General features: G+C 34.2%; 1 protein-coding gene across 4 annotated transcripts in view; it reads right to left on the minus strand.

The window, feature by feature from the left end:
• Positions 1-18,121, minus strand: part of jing (AE binding protein 2 jing) — a 131,621-nt gene that overhangs the window by 14,084 nt on the left and 99,416 nt on the right. The gene's annotated exons all lie outside the window — the stretch shown is intronic.

Below are 18,121 nucleotides of genomic sequence, written 5' to 3' on the forward strand. Positions count from 1 at the left end.
TTTCTTTTCTTTTTGAAGATCGTTGTTAGAGGATCCACAGGTATAGTGTGGATCATCGAACAAAGGTCTCGAGTAATATAAATTCGGCGTGTGGTTTACAAAGGAATTTGAGCTCTGCGGTTTGGCAGTAAAGAATACTAATACAATGAAGCATCGAAAGTGGAAAGGGCGGGTGGGGTGACGTCTCGGCTCAAGGGTACACCCTCGCCCTTACTAAAGCCACAACGTACACATAACTAGGGCTTCGCACTCCCCTTTTCCCTCACGTCATAGAGAAGCTTTTTTTCTAATTGACCCAATTTTTTTTAAATGTTTTTGCAAGAAAAGATTCGCCAAGCACATCTCTGATATCTATTGGGGGATCTTAATTTAATGTTGAAGATCGTTAATCCCATTTAAGTTTAAAATTCCGATAATATCGGGTATATCTAATGGGACGAGGATTATTTTCGACATTAATTTTGAGATTGTCTTGGCGCCTAACAAATTTAAATTATGGGAGATTTTTTGGCTTTTCAATTCTTCATTTCTTCTAATTAAGTAAAAAGGTATTAAACACGACACGAACATATCTAATCAGAAAAAAACAAATCAAATTTCTAATAACACATTCGAATCTCGATACATCAGATTCGATCATAGCGGCTAGAGATGCGGATCGACTTATATTTTTTGCGGATTGGCGAAAGGAAAAGTGGGCAGTCATATGTAGGTGAGCCGGCAAGGTCGCGACTCGCGCCGATTTCGGCCAATGACCCGCGCCAATGTTACATTGTAATCTTGGCACTGTCGCTCAACTTAATTTTCTTGGAAAACAAATAAATAAACTGAACGCAGATTCAGTGCACACGAAACGTGTAAAAATAAACGAGAGCGATGCATTTTGAACGCGTATAGATGTAGCAGTTTTATGTGACGTTATTTATTTGTATTTGTTTGTGAAATTATTACCCGCTGTAGCTTTAGATGAATGGAATAGTTATATTTTAGAACTTATGTCAAACGCCATCTTAATAAATAGTTTTTGTTTTGTTATTATTGAACCACAGCAATAAAAATATACATTTTTCTTATTGATGATTAGATTTAACTAGCGATGTTTGATACGATTTATCTGTGATTAATGATCAGTCAGTTAATTTGCGACATAAAACATAGTTTAAAACTAAGCATGTTATTGGACACTTTTAAGAATCTTAACATTTGATTTTATTAAAAAAAGAAATACCAACATATAATGTGTATACTTATATGAATTAAAAAACGCATATTGGCAAGCCACAAAGGCGTGGTCGGGCTTGACAATATCGTCCAACAAATTAAGCGCACACACGTCCGTCGGACACAACAATTAGCATATTTTAACAGTAGCTTGCACTAGTTTATGTGCATCAAGTCACGCACCGAGAGATAAAGGGGCTGATTTATAGCTTTATACGAGTTTTAAAAATTGCCCTTTATTCATGGCTTCATTAGATTAAAAGATTTCCAACTTTTACGAGTGAAAAGTTGGTGTTTAAAATTACGGGGACACTTCTATCAGAGAAACAGCCAATCACAGTCACAGTAGAGTATATCATTAATCATTATATACATAATTCTAACACTACAAACAATTTAGTTCTTTAATATGACTGTCCACAGAAAATAGACAAAACTAAACACAAAATTATTATTTCCGTCTAGACAACCGCAAACATAATAAGAATTTCCTTTTATTCTACATACCTAGTTAATCCGCGCATACGCCGTACTCGCAACATTTATATTTTCTAAACTCAATCGCATTACGATCAAGCAAACAGGCAACTAAGCAAGAGAATACTAATCCCTAATTTATATACCGCGACACCGGAATATCCTTTTAACGTTTCTAGTTATTTAGCAGATTAAAACCATAACGTAAGCAGTATTTTCCTCGATATTATGGAATAGTGACGCATATAGTACCTACGCATGGCCGAGTATCAGACGCGTATCGCGTAATATCACGTAGTTGTATAACAAAGATGTAATTAATGGGAAAATTCGCTGCATAAATTGCAATACGAACGGAGCATTTGTTTCGTGGAAAACAGCAGTGTTTTATCTTTTCAGTGTTTGACTGCATTAAGTACGGCCTTATAATAATAGTGAAGGTGAAGGATCTATTTCCTGTTCACGCACACCCAAATAAATATTGTTATTAGTTGATTATACAATAAACCTATAAAACCTAAGGAAAGGAAAAGTAACATAGTTTGTTATAACAGCCGTCTGTTTTTGTATCTAGAAATAATTGATGAGATTTATTACATTCAGAAATCGGTTTAAAATTTAAGTTATTTCTATATTCATATACGACATACCCAAAACTAAAGATAATACGAAACATTCCTAAATTAAATTACTAAATTACACTACCCTGATAAAAATGGCCGATATTTAATAATTTACAAATCAATATAATTAAATCGATAATACAATTGCACACGTGTTCCCATCACATGCAGTGTCCAGCGGGACACAAAAGAGCAAATGATATTCTCGCAAAGGGTAGTTACTCCTTTTTTTTTTTTTTTTTTTTTTTTTTTTTTTTTTTTTTTTTTTAGTGGGGAAATCTTGCATAGATACCCACGGCCTCTGGGGAAGAGGCCGTGGGTTATGTCGGATTCCTACCGACCAAAACCCCACTGTGTTCCGTCAAGCCGCATCAACGACGGGGCCACGGGTATGTGTAGAATTCATCCGTGACCCCATCAGCGGCAGCCCGTCACCGGGCCCAAACAAGCTAAGAGCCTGCCAGCTCTACCCTCATGGAGCGGCGTGAGCGGAACACGTCTCACGCCGCCTCATCCCACCGGACAATGGACTAAATCCCCACTCCATTGCCCGGCAAAGGGGTAGTTACTCCTGCCGAATTGTTACTGTAAAGGGTTGGGGGTTGTATGAAATAACTAATTGGAAATTTAGTTTTGTAGATTATGTATGTGAAAAATTGGATAATGACATACAATGTGTCGATAAAAAAGTATAGATTGAACGCCTCTTCTGTTTAGCAGAAAGAACATTACAGAATTAAAGTGCTCAGGGTTCGATTTCACATTTAATGGTCAGCACATACTATATCTGAAGTGTTCTAGATATGATTTCCGTACTAGATCTTCACCTAAGCGTATTTCTGGCAGGTTTACGAAATGTTTCTTCAACTTCATCTCATCAAACAACAATTATTATTTCTGTGTTCATTTATCAAAGAACTTCTCAGTTTGCTTTATATAGAAAACGTTGGCTTAAAATAGAGGCGAGTGTTACCCACTAAAAAAAAGTGTGTGCGTGTAACCTTTACGCGCGATTGAAGTAAAACGCACATGTCAATATAACCTTGTTATTGAATATTATAAAATGTCGCAATTGTCAGAAAATTTACTTTTAATTTACTTATTTTAAAAGTAATAAATAAACAAGTATATTTAGAGATTTTCAAAAAATTTTGCAATTTAAAATAATGTTTTTAAAACTGTTGAATTTTTCATTCACTTTGCTATTCACAATTGATCCGTTTGAAAATTTGAAAATAAATAATCCTAATTGATTATGATATTTGCCACTAGCTGGCGTATAAGTCAAGAAGCGTGTAGTATATGACATATACTTACAACCAATCAGAATTATTATTTTTAAATGGCGGAAACTACACAGCGTTACTTCCGTCAGAAAAAAAATCTGAGTTACTCCCTAGTCGCGCCTAAAGAAGTTTTACTTCAATAATAATGTGACTGAGTTAGTAGGTATAATATTTCGATAACGTTTCTTTCTTGTGCTTTTCAAGTCTACCCAAATTGTATCGTGTTTAAACATAAATTTAAACTTCAATAATAAACTAATCTGGCAAACAGTAAATAATTGTTCAAATTCTTCTTAAGTGTCCCCACTAATGACAACCGGTTCTTTCCTTCTCAAATTTTAATTTAACGATAATACTTAGTAAACTGTATAGAATATTTAATTAATATTGACGATAAGCTAATGATTCTGTTATCCAACGATATAAGATGACTATACATTTTATCTTGCAACTAATTTACTTGGACATTGAAATATCGGTCCCTAATCAAAAGAAAGAAAATTAAATGGTTATTTATCAGCTTTAGATCTCGATCATTTTAAAATTTGTCAAATATACAAAGCTATCAAAACCAAACGAACCCCAGCAGTCACGGGAGCCATATTTAATTTCCCAAAAGTTGACATGTGCCCACAGAAGGGACGCGATCCCAGAGGGTCTTGATTGAAGACCCTAAATGATTTATGAACATAGGTAGGATTACTGTATCTTAATTTCACCATAGTAACACTAAAATATCAAAGAATTTGTACATGGTTTAAATGGAAAATTTTATAAAAAGAGGGTGGCAACTGGCAAGTCTCATGAACTAATACAATTTTTCTGGTTGTTTTTTTTTTTCAGAAAATATATTTCTATAATTTATTCAATTAAGTACAACAACTGTTATCTCGCTTTGATCTAATTTAATCGAATCCTTTGTATAAATCTTTATTTAACTATTGCTATATTTAATACATATGTATAGATGTTTTATTACAACTTTACAAACATGAATCTAATTTAAAACACATCTACAAGTTGTATCTATAACAAGGTGTTACACGGAAGCGACAAAACAATAATAATATGCAAATCAATATCACATCAATATACAACAACACACACATGCAAGGTACGCAAATTCGCGACACAACCGGTCCACACAACACACATATCACTTCATATTTACATCCATTCATTAACTTGAAAGGAAGCGATGTCGCGTCGCGTGAGAATCGTTTCAGGGGGGGAGCTACCCCCCTTTTTACTATTCCCCCCACCGCCACACCCCCGCGATTATTATGCTAAGTGTCTGTTAGTACAGGGTGAGTTTTTCGCGCATCTGCTATTTATTTACGCGTTTTATATTCATGGGATTTCGTAACTGAGTTACGGTTCATTACGTTCCGAGGCTATGGAGTGATGTCATACGCTATTTCCGACTTAACCTCGTTGATTTATGGTCTATTGTTGCGTGACCCGAAAATAGGTTAGCGGGAGCGCCCAAATGTGTTCCATTGAATATAGCTAGTAAAGTGGTTCTTATCAACATCAGTTATACATCATTATCTAAACATGATGTATTATCTCTGATATAACATAAAAATAAACAAGAACTCCATAAAATAAATCAACACAACTTCGACGTTTCAAATATCAAAATAAGTTTTATTAAATAAAATTGAACTCTGGATCTAAAGAAAACAGCGCTCACGGGCGCTTTTCAGAGTCAATTTCCTCGAATCTAGACTCGATAAACGCTCCTACGGCAAGTTTTGAGACGGATACGAGCACCGATAGAGTTTGTGGTAAATGTTATCTACCCATCTTGCGGCTTGTTTCAATTTCTGTACAACTTGAATGAATAAGTTTTAGGATAATTAAATTACGATAGACATAAGGCATAAAATAAATATACTATGAATCGTTTTTCCACATTTCTGAATTAATAAGTTGCTGAATGTTTAAGTTTAATATAACAAAACCATAATATCCTTGTTTTGTTGAATTAATAGAATTATGAAGAAGCATATATGAAGAAGCACACTCTATGTATTTGCATAAAATGTGTCTAGATTTATTTTAAAAGACGTCAACAGTATTTTTACTTGATAATTTAATGAAATCAATTCATTTTAATTTAAAATAATGTGAAGTTTTATAATATGTTAAATATAATAATTATGTTCTTACGCTCCAACACTTATGAATGTACCTAATTAAAACTTTAGTTAAAATAGCATTGTAATTTATATCGTCATAAATATCAGGCTATATTATTTACATCTAGAAAGTAAAGACATTTAAGATTATAAGAGATTATAATTATAGTTCGTACTTTATTGTTAATGCCAAAACTACCACAATTTAGTCATATTTTAAATACCTACCAATACTAAATACAATGCAACAACATCAAAGTCTATCTATACGTCGCAAGTTGGAAAACACGAAAGCTAAAGACTTGTGTTCCGGCTGCGTCTGAGCAGGAAATAGGCGAATCCACAAGGGCCCTTTGTGCCGCCCGCGCCGCGACGCATCCGTGACGTTCCAAACTACGTTAGCGAGCTTGTTATCATTTTGCACCCCTAAATCGTTATGAGCATTAATAAATGGATTTGATTCGATTATTGTGCCGACAAAGCCACAGTTAAGATGAATAAATATTGAATTTCTGAAGACGTACAGATATTTCAAGCAAACATCACTAGAACAACTATAACGAACAATTACATGCTTCGTTTAAAGAAAGGATTGTATTCAAACAACATGGCTAGATTAAATAGGCCAATGATACAGCAATTAAAACCTATTGGACAGGAGGACGATAAACATGTGCACACACTACACACTATTCGACTACCATTAGGACATCGTTTCGATTCGTCCATCAACTTTTCGATACATCCGATGTCTTCAGTATTTGTGAGGCAAATAAGAGACCATTAGTCACACATCGGCCGGAGACGCCCGGGGCTCATTTCAATACAATACGAGGGAGAGGGACGCGGGTCGTGTCACGTGTGTGGCATGATTTTACCCTGCTTAGTTTAGACACATTTGTATAGACGTGGCATTTTTAGGTACATTCATGGAAACGCGATGCTACTACATAATGGTGAATGCTGAAAATTAGTAGTATGTAGTAGTTTCTTGTTCTGAATGTAAAGCAGAAAAGGTTAAAGTTAGAATGAAAGTTATGTGTAGTTTCTATATCCGATCAAAATCATAGTCTCATCACAGTAATTAGGTACATCTAAAATTAATCAGTAAAAACGGTGTTGTAACTAGTTCCCTGATTATAAATAGATCGATGATCGCTACACCTAACCTTTCTCAAGCCCAAAATTTGCAGCCACTACGCAAAGTTCGTTCCAGTGCAGCGCTGCAGCACTTAATGTGATTTAAAAGCAATCTCGCCGTCTCGCGCTCCATTTCCGAATGAGCGCCGTCAGCGGCCGATGTCGCAAATCGCAATCTATTTCAGTGCTATTTCACGGACTTTTAGCTGACGGGCAAATTATTTGACATATCGACTGAGAGTAGTTTCAGCGCGCTGCCTCCGCTATCTATTACGGAGCTTCTGGTGGAAATTTGATATTAGTGTAGGACGACATATTTTATGAATTTTAGTATCCAGAAATGTGTATATTGTACTATGTACTTATTGATATTTATAACTGAACGCAGTTCGTTTTCCTGTTTAAAGAACTACAAAATCAGGTGGTACACCAGCCAACTTATAATAGGTTGTTCTCCATGATTCTTTACAGGAATATATCTCAGCATTTACGGAATAACAACAAAAATACCACTGCTTCAAATACTTGCTTTCTCGAGTCTAAAAAAGCTCGTTAAAAAATCTAACCTAGCCATTTGACAATCTCGCAAACATCCAGCTCCGAAAGGCCAAACAAACCTCCCAAACCGCGCACACACGCGCCATATTTACTTTCGCGTAACGAACTATGCTAATTCGAATCTCAAACTGCGCCGAGGGGAGCGCCCTCGCGAGGGATCACGGGACAAAAACCAATTAACAGACTGTTGTAATCTTAATACGATAAAATTGTAAAATTCATCGCTGTACAATTCGTTTTGAATCGACATACTCTCGAGCGCGCTTTGGCGGTTTGAATTTAGATTCGTTTTAGAAGAGTCAAAGCTTTTTTACAATATGTTTATTATTGGGCAAAACTATTATATTTTGTAGCGCTACTACTCAACGGATTTACAATAGTTATTATTAATATCAGATTTTAAACTAAAGGTTCAAAAAATCAAGCTTAGTAGTATAAAGACAAAGCGTAAAAGAAAAAGGTCACTCTACACATGAATTTTATATTTTATAGATATTTTTATTATTAACTCGTAAATGTCATTTTAATATTTATAGCTAAAGCTCGCCATAAAGAATAATTGATTTATTTATTCCCATATATATTAAAACAAACATAAAAAGCAGAGATATATTAACGTCAATACCGGTAGTTAGCTTAGGCCTTGAAGACAGCATCCATCATACATCCATTCTCTATTACTTCCATATTCGTATCGTTTCGATGCCTTTCCATACTAAGTTTACAGACAACTCACTATGTTTAGTATAAGAGCTGTCTGTTTATTTAAATTTTATCGTATTTTCGGCTTTGTTTTCAAGTAAAAACTGTATTCGTTTCCTGTACTAGAATTAATCTTATTGTTAACCTCGGTCAGATTTAATTCATATCATAATTATTATTGAATAAAAAACCAGCGCTTAAATCTACATATTTCCACACCAATTTCGAACTTAACATGCTCACAAACATAAGTAGTGTTTTATAAACCTATAATAGACATCACGACCATTTATGTAATGTTTTTATCATTTACAACCGTTTATGCAGCGATCTTTATAATCTCTTATCTGTAATACCTTCATCTGAATGTACGAGCTCCACGCCTAGACCGATATCAATAATGCATATTGGCCAGTAAAGGTTACAGCTTAGATAATCGACAAAAACGAGCCGCGCCACATACCGTTCTCATACAACGTGTTATCAGATTGTAATCAACACTATAAAAAATAAAACGCGTCTGTTTTTCCGCTTATAACCGTGGAAAATACATTTTTCGCATTTGTTTTGGTTAACCGTATTTGGTCGGATGTGGCTAAAAATAATGAAATTACGAGATAAAATTATACATTGTTATTTGAATTTTTTATGAAATTAAATAATAAATCATTTTAATTTCATTGTACTGACATTAAAATTAAATCAGTAACATTTAATTGAATTATGTACCCATTAAACTAAAACACTAATTTATTAATATGTTAAAATAATATTTTAATATATTAAACCAAACCATACATCTCAAGCCACCCACATATACATATGAATAAACATCTGTAAACATTTCGTAATATAGAATAACAGGAGAGTGCATGCGATATCTTATCATTGCGAAACGAGGGCCGTTGCACTGTCCCCGATAAGCGATAGCTTTAGTAAACACACGAAAGTGTACAGTGATATGAGGATATCATCATAATATATGACAATGATTTATTGACCACTCAAACACATAAAAGAGTGAAAAAATATTGAACGGGTTATGAAAACTGGAATATCCTAACTAAAGGATGAATACTGGACAGACCCTCATTGAATAAAGATTCGTTTTCAAAAGGGTCAAGTGGATTGCCGATAGAATTTAGTGAAACTAGTCAACATCTTTTATTATCCAGAACAACTTTCATATTCATTCCTATAATGTCTATTCTAATACCAAAATCATCAGATACATGTAATACAAATAACAACAAAGCCACACATATAATTATACAATAATTAAAGACGTATTCTTTACATCACCTTCATACATTTTTTCTCGACTTATCAGAACGATTACGAACAAAAACAACAACAATCAACTTGTATGTCAAGTGCATTACGACTTACGTGTCAACGAGAACGGAATGATTTCAATGAAACGTGCGTAATAAATCAGAGACAAAGCAAATCATGTGAACCAATGAAAAAATATAAATAGATCGACTTTTAATGAATTGCGCTTGCAGTGATTGCTATTAATTGTAGCTGTAAACGCAATGCAATTTATGTGTTAAAAGTTCTTTCGAGAAATACAAAGCGTGTAATAGGAATAAAGTTGAATGTTTCTTTGTGATTTTACACTTTGCAAGATGATACACCTACGCGACAACTTTTTCGCTTCCTTACTCTCCAAAGTTTTATTCCAGAGGACGCAGGACACTTCACACATATAACTTCTCGTGACATAACTCTCCACAAGCCTTTCATACATTTGTGTTCTTAATATACATATTACAGTTATATCATTGTTTAACATGAAATTTTATCATTTATGAAAATACGTAAATCTTGTATAGTAACAGGGCTTTTTTACCCTATAATCTTTATAACCTAAAAAATTGCAATGAAAAGCTCCGTCGCCGTATCACTTTACACACATTAAAAACGTCATCATCGCATGCACTCATGTGATGATATTCTTTGTCCTCGCTTAGTACCTACTCTGTAATTCTAACCGTTAGCAGAGCTTCCTGCGAAACGCGATACCAAAGGCCTGCTATTTTTGCTTACACACCAGGAATGCATAAGCAAGGTCGAGTATTGTGATAAAATAATGTTATCGAAAACAATGGAAATAAAATTAGGTAAATACTTAATCAAAACGAAAAATATGTACTGTTTAATTTTTTTGCACAAATCATATTTCATCGTATCGTTCTTACGGCAGATTAATCCAAAATAGTACTTTTATCAAAAGCTCAGCTTCTAAGAAGACAAAAAGTGAATACTTGATACATCTAAAGTTTCTGATATGTATTTGTTTATAATGAAGCATATATTCAAGAACATTTAATGCAGTGTAATAACAAAACCAATCTATCACGCGCAGTCATAACAAATGTTTGATTTGTTCATCTTGCGTGTTATCAATACGGTATCAGCAAGTAGCCTGTCAGTATTAATTGAATATTGAACATAATTAATGAGAGCGATAAAGTGTAACACAAAACAGACAATAGATAATGTTGACACTTCTCGCCGAGGTTGTAATTGCTGCTTACCATGACACATTATTAATTTATTAAGAATACAACTTTATCTGTATGACGATGTTATTTATTTATCGTTCCTAGTATACATCTAATCAATAATAATTGATTATAGTTCATTCTATTATGGACTGTTTCAAGGGTCAAATAAGGAGTATAGATTGTTAAATTATGGCTATTTATACCTAAGAAAATAATTCACTTTACTCACTGGACACTTCAATATTTAATTTGGCTTTAAATGCTCAGTTCTCTTAAAGTTAAATATCAGGACTATCGTCAAGACTATAAAATATCACTTTTATAGAAGTATAAAATATAGAAAGGTATCATTACTTTATAATAACTTTAAAGAGAATTTATTTCCGTGATAAAGGACATAATTGACCCAATAAATTACTAGAGCGATGACAGCTGTCACAGGTGTAATATAATTGCATTTAAGCAGCATGATAGCGAATTAACCTGTAATAAAGTATTATTTCACTAGGAAATACATTAACAATCAATTTCAATTCTGCTATTATTCAATACATTCGTATTTACGACGTAAAGGGTACGGAGATTGAGAAGAATAATGTATAGACATAGGCAAAATCTATCCAACTTGAAATAGAATAGTTTATTTTTAATCCCATCCCCTCTGCCCAAAAATGGGTTCTCCTAACAGACAAATACAGTTTACATTTCTCGCATTACAATACGACTTCCGTTTACAAAAGCTCGGAAAGAATCGGGGCGTCGCCGCGTAATTGCGCCTGAATTAGAGGAAGCGCACATCCGGTGTTTAATTAACATAAAGCGATCGGTCACGTGGTCGACGACCGTTCACACGTCGCACACACCATTTTTGGTTATTGTATCGTCACGAAAATATTCAAATATTAATAAAATATCTACTATCTATTTGTATCTAACCATGTAACGTAGTCAAAATTTATGCACCGAGTACATGCATAGCTTTCGTTACGATACTAGAACGTTTGCTTGCATCTAATGATTCTGAAACCGACGTTACAATAGTAGAAAAGCATTTAACTCTTATCTGTTATCTTAGTTAAAACTGCGTCATTGTCGTATTTGACGTCAAACGTCACCTACAATCCAAACTTTTTATTCTAGACATCCTAAGCAAGAAACCTAGCAGTCTAATTTGAGCAAGGTTTTTCTAATCCGTGACATACATAATATAGTTATCTGGGGGCACGGCAGTGCCCCCGCCAAGTCGAGCAAAAAAAAAGCGGCACGGCCGTACCATCCTTTTCTCGAAGCAATTCGGGCCTTTTTCGACCCCCTATAATTCGGTTGTGGATAAAGCAAGAAACCTGAATCTTCAGTAACTAATCCGGCATTGTATAAACACGGAATATTTAAAATTTCAGTCAATTTGAACCAGTAGTTTAAGAATGACAACTTGTTAAAGTTTCTAAATTTTGTCACTCACTGACTCACCGATCATCAAAAGTCCAAGGCACTTCTAGCAGACTTAGAAGCTTCATATTTGGAATACATATAGAGTTTAGTGTCTTAATCATGGGAAAACTTAAATATTTTGTAATTTCGGTCCAGTTTTCCAAATACACCAACTGCATCAATAACTTTGTAATCCGATATAATAAATATATGTTACAAAGTTATTTATGCAGTTTGTTAAACTAATCAAGTCGTTAGAAGTAGATGGTATCAAAAAGAAAGGCTCTACAAAAAGAAGTGAGATCCCATCAAAAACATCCTGTAAAAAACCCAAGTCTCGCAGCTCAGTCTTTCTACCGTCAAAAGTTGTGAGATCCATGTAATACCAAGTCGGTTAATCTATTTAGTGTCTACTTGAAGGACCTTCTGTCTTAAGTTATTACATAAGTTATTATCATGCCAATATTAAAAATATTTAACGTTTTAAACAAATAGATCGACTTGGACATCGCTTGATTTGATTATTAGTATGTATCACACTACACAGCACGACGGGCCAGCGACCAACAGGAACGAGAGTTTCAATCGCGTGAGGCGCGAGAGACTAAAGAATCTAATATAATATTGTAATATTCATTTTGTTTTCATGCGATGTCCAAGTCGATCTATTTGTTTAAAACGTTAAATATTTTTAATATTGGCATGATAATAACTTATGTAATAACTTAAGACAGAAGGTCCTTCAAGTAGACACTAAATAGATTAACCGACTTGGTATTACATGGATCTCACAACTTTTGACGGTAGAAAGACTGAGCTGCGAGACTTGGGTTTTTTACAGGATGTTTTTGATGGGATAGGTATATGACTGACATACTGACCAACATATGTAACGTACCCTTACTTCATTACGGTTATAAAATGAGATCACTGAAGCACTAATTCATCTAGGTCTTCAGCCGGTATGCCACTAATCTATATGAAAAGTGAAATGGTTAGCGTATTCAGGTTAAAGACTTGACTCGATTACCGTGGAACCTAGTAAGGTTTTGCGTAAACTGTAACAGTTATATCCTAATTACATTGTGGTTAGTAATTGGCTGATTACACGAATGAATCGAAACCATACTTAATGTAGAATTTAATAATAGATATTTAATGCATTTTAAATAACAAACACGACACACATATTTGCTCATAACACGCTAGTTTTTATAGTAGTCTAGTCATGTATTTAAACCTGATTATTAGAAAAAATGGTAATATAAAAGTTGATGGTAATTCATGTTAATTAGTTGCTGGGAAACATCCTTGACTATATATGAGACTAAAGATGATAACTATATATGAGACTAATTAATGGCATTAATTGATAAAAAAGCTAAAGTACGGATCATCGGTAAATGAGTAATTCCCTCTTGTCATTTATTTGATGTGTCATTTTAATTCAAGGGCATGTAAGTATGCATGGAAAGGATAACGGAAAACGTGAGTTGGGTACTACAGTACTACTACAGTATTCAGGAATATATAGACGATAATGACCCATGGAGGATTATCGCGTAAAAACCACAGGACAGTTCTTTGGCATATTATGATATATTATTATGTAGTTAGATATAAGTTACATATTATGTAATATTGACATGATTTAAAAGAGCAACTATGGAGTTTCTTGCCGATTCTTCTCCATGGATACTGCTTTCCGAATCGGTGGTAAATGTTTTAAAAATACTTATGTAATGACGATTCGAAAGTGCTACTAAATAGTAGTCTAATTGAATAAATGAATGTTTGAGTTTGAGTTTGGGAAAATATTCAAATAGCAGGTCAGGCCTTATTGAATTCAAATAAATCGTATATGACAATATACGAATCGTGTATGACTGATATCAATATTATCAGTTTATCACTTTTACGCATAACTAACTCCTAGACTAGGTACCTATAATATGCCACAGATTAGATACTAGGTTATGCTACGATCACGTTAAAATGTTTTAAGCTCAAATATACTAACAATCAACCAAATTCATTATTTTAATTATCTTCATAAAATTATACAGTTATTATTAGTATTGTATTGCCAATGCAATCTTCATTGGAATGACATCATTGAACGGTGTAAGTGCGAATGACGATGCGCACGCGCATACACTTGCGCAATACGATGCGCTTTGTTACAGATTACACAAACTATCGATAGGTATTACTCGCAAATCTCGCAATACATTCCATAATAATAAGATATAAGGCTAAGTTCAAAGGTCAAGATGAATTTATCTACAAAATTACTATCATATTAAATACCTATAATATGTTGTTTATATTATTACTGCAGAATTGCACTATTAAAACGCAACTAATTACCAAATAGACAATATATCAACTTTACATATTCCGTCACATTACTTCTATTTTAAATCAACTGACATCAGAAACAAAATATCAAAGCAAATCGTATTCAATTACCTACAACACTTGATTTAAACCACAACCCACGACACCTAAAAAATCTCCCAACCAACCAGCCAGCCCGTACAAAACGCCAATTTGAGTTACATAGTATGTACTAAGTACATATTAACCACAAGCCTGCAGTCTTACAAAATCAATGCGGTCTGCTCTGTAGAGTGTAGTGTATAGTGTGGACAAAAGCCATGCGGGCGAGGTCCAGGGTTCAACGACCCACCACAAATTACCCCCATACCGCGATACCATCTCCATTAAACTAATCATTTTCTTGACATGCAAAAGCTCTCGTTATGACCTCTAACGTCGGCTGTGGGAATTCGTCAACGATTTATCGCACGGAAAGTATTGCGTATTACGTTTCGGATGTGTTCATTGGGCAGTCGAAAAAAAATGTAAAGCTAAATAAGCCACAGACATATACGAATGCTAAAAGGATAAATAATGCATTTCAAACGAGTAATCTTCTTCTTATATATAAAAATGAATCGCAAAATGTGTTGGTAAGCGCATAACTCGAGAACGGCTGAACCGATTTCGATAATTATTTTTTTATTATATTCCTTGAAGTACGAGGATGGTTCTTATGTAGAGAAAACGTAAATACAGTGCAACCTCGATATAACAAATCTGAAGGGAACAAATAAATATTCGTTAAATCAAATATTTCGTTGAACTGAGGTTCGTTATGTTGAGGTTAGGTTGGTCTAAAATTCGTTATAAAGAGGTCTTTTACGTTTCTGATCCATTTCAACTTGAATCTTTAACAATAGTGACGAGCAGCAGTGTTCACATTACTTTCCAATTTAAATTAAACAAAAATGATCGTTTTACGAACAAAAGCATGTCGAAACCTGTCGCGACATGAATCACATACTATGAGATTAACGAATCATTACATTAGTTTGAACTTTATATAAAGGTTTTGGGTTGACGAAATTCGTTAATTAGAGGTATTTATACTTTTCTTGATAGTTAAAAATTCGTTATAAAGAGGTTGTTCGCAAAAAATGTTCGTAATGTAAAGGGATATTTTATATTGAATCTTATGGACAATTCAAGGGGATTACGAAAAATTTGTTAAATCGAGGAAATCGTTATATTGAGGTACGTTATATTAACCCTTAATTTGGCACTGTATGTACCGTCATACATGAACTTGAAAAAAAAAAATTGTTAAAATAATTACATCTTCCGTGTGGAAAATTAACATTCTTATGTTGCAACACTAACTGTTATTGGATAGAAAAAATAAACACACATGTAGCAACATTTATTTTGACATAAATTGAAAAAAATGGCTACCCGGCGGACGTCAACTGCGTTGTCCAAGATATTTATTCTATTATTATGAATATTACTTAGTTTAGGACAGGTGTAATGACTAAAATGTATGCTTTATTGTGTAATGGAATAAGTGTGATAATAATTGTGATGTTTCTATTACATTGAATGGTTCTATTTTGATCACTAACATGATGTATGACGTGACATACACTGCCAAGTTTGTAACGAAACACCCGCCATTTTGTTTGTATGTCACGGCATACATTGCCAATTTGAGGATGCTTTTTTTATTTACTTAGTTTTATAGCACGCTTTATTTTCTTTGTCGGCAGCAAACATTTCTAACTCGTGGTGGTAGAATTTTAGCGCTTGTGCCTGCTGAGCAACCCTCTGACGGTAGCGAAAGTTCTGACGTCATCGTCAGTGTGCCACATTACGTGTGCGCACCCCGCTTTCCGCGACATCTTCTTCTGCACCTTCTATAGATAGCTCAATGGAAAGGCTCAATTTTTTAGATGATGATGAAAACCCCCTCCTGACCAGAATGTTCGACTCACACCCATTTTTCGAAGCGTGTATTCAAGCCCGTCCCTAGAACCAAATTGTAAAAAAGTTCCAATCCTGAGTGACATTCCATCACTCCCAGCAACTCCCGCTACTCCTGCAACCCCAGCAACCCCTGCACTTCCTGAACCCCCCGCACCGCCTGAACCAACAGCAAGTGGCTCCATAACTGGCTTAGTTGCAGCTCGCATAAGGGCTTCTTCCAAGTCGCGTCCCAGAAATACCAGATTGCAACGGCCCACTTTTTCTGCTGTTAGACGACCTAGACGAATCACCAAGTTCACTCTGAACTATCAGTGGAAAAAAACGGTTTTTCGACACAAGGCAACTGTAGAAGAAGACTCAGATCACACCGACATATTAAACAAAACTTCACTCGGTTATTTCTATAAATTCTTTTCCCCTGACGTTTTAGTAGACATCGTAGAGCAAACAAACTCATACGCAGTATTCAAAACTGGGCGTTCTCTTGGCTTGACCGAAGATGAATTGCGAGATTTTTAGCAATTCATATTATAATGGGTGTTGTTAGTATGCCATCGTACACCGATTACTGGAGTTTGCGGTACAGATACGATCCCATAGCCGATTTGATGTCTCTAAAACGGTATCAAGAAAAATCCGTCGTCATTTGCATTTTGTTGATAACAATACGCTATGACAATGTTGGCCATTTTATGGCAATGACCAGCCAAGGTCGTTGTAGGCTATGTTCAAAGCTAACGTCAGTGTTATGTATAAAATGCCAAGTCCGTCTGTGATTTGTAACTGGAAAATGTCCTAGAAATTGTCAATTAGACTACCATGTGCGGGTTTAGTAAAGTTGGCCATTTCTAGGCGTTGTCACCTTGTTTTTCTTTTTCATTCTAGTAGAGGCCTTTGCCCAGCAGTGGGAAAGTAACATTCTGGTATTATTATTATCATTTTGTACTGTAATTGGCAGTGTATGTCCCGGCATACAACACATTTCCTCAATGTTTTTATGAGCACTTGGCAATGTATGCTGTGACATACACTGTTTTTCAGGAAATCTGAAGTTCCCATATTTTTTTCACTATTTTTTTGTAACACCTATAAATGTCTGCAATAATGTTTTATAAAAATAAAATTGATTTTATTACATTTTATTCTTTGCCAAATTAAGGGTTAAGGTTGCACTGTATTATGTACCACGGGCGAAGCCGGGGCGGACAGTAGTAGAAAATAAAATTCTTTAGAAATTTATAAATATAGATTACTTACATTCGACGAAAATTTTTAAACAATAAAAAGTAAAATCAGACGTAATCGAACTAAATACAACGTCAAAATTCTGTGCATTTAAACTACAAAAGAAAACAATAATGTTTTTGTAAATTAATTATGAAATACACACAATAAAACTAAGTTACGATAATAATGAACAACTTCATGGCTAATTAAACACGCAATTATATCGTTTTCCTTATTCGTATATTTTACGTTATTTAAGTTTATTTCATTATTTTCTGGAAATAGCCTCTACGTTTTTTCACTAACATTTAACTCAACTTCTCCATATTATAATATTAATTAGATAATTAATATAATATTTTTGGTGTTGCGCTTTATACCACTCTGCTTTTCAACCGATCCTGACGTTAATTTTTTAACATAAATAAATAAAAAAAAATAAAAATAAAAATGGTTTATTTCTTTTAAACAAGTTTTCATCTTGGGTTGGA

The sequence above is a fragment of the Colias philodice genome, chromosome 15, assembly GCF_061535455.1.
Source record: "Colias philodice isolate Cphi_HAF_F1 chromosome 15, ilColPhil1 Martin Lab GWU primary, whole genome shotgun sequence".
Lineage (NCBI taxonomy): Eukaryota > Metazoa > Arthropoda > Insecta > Lepidoptera > Pieridae > Colias > Colias philodice.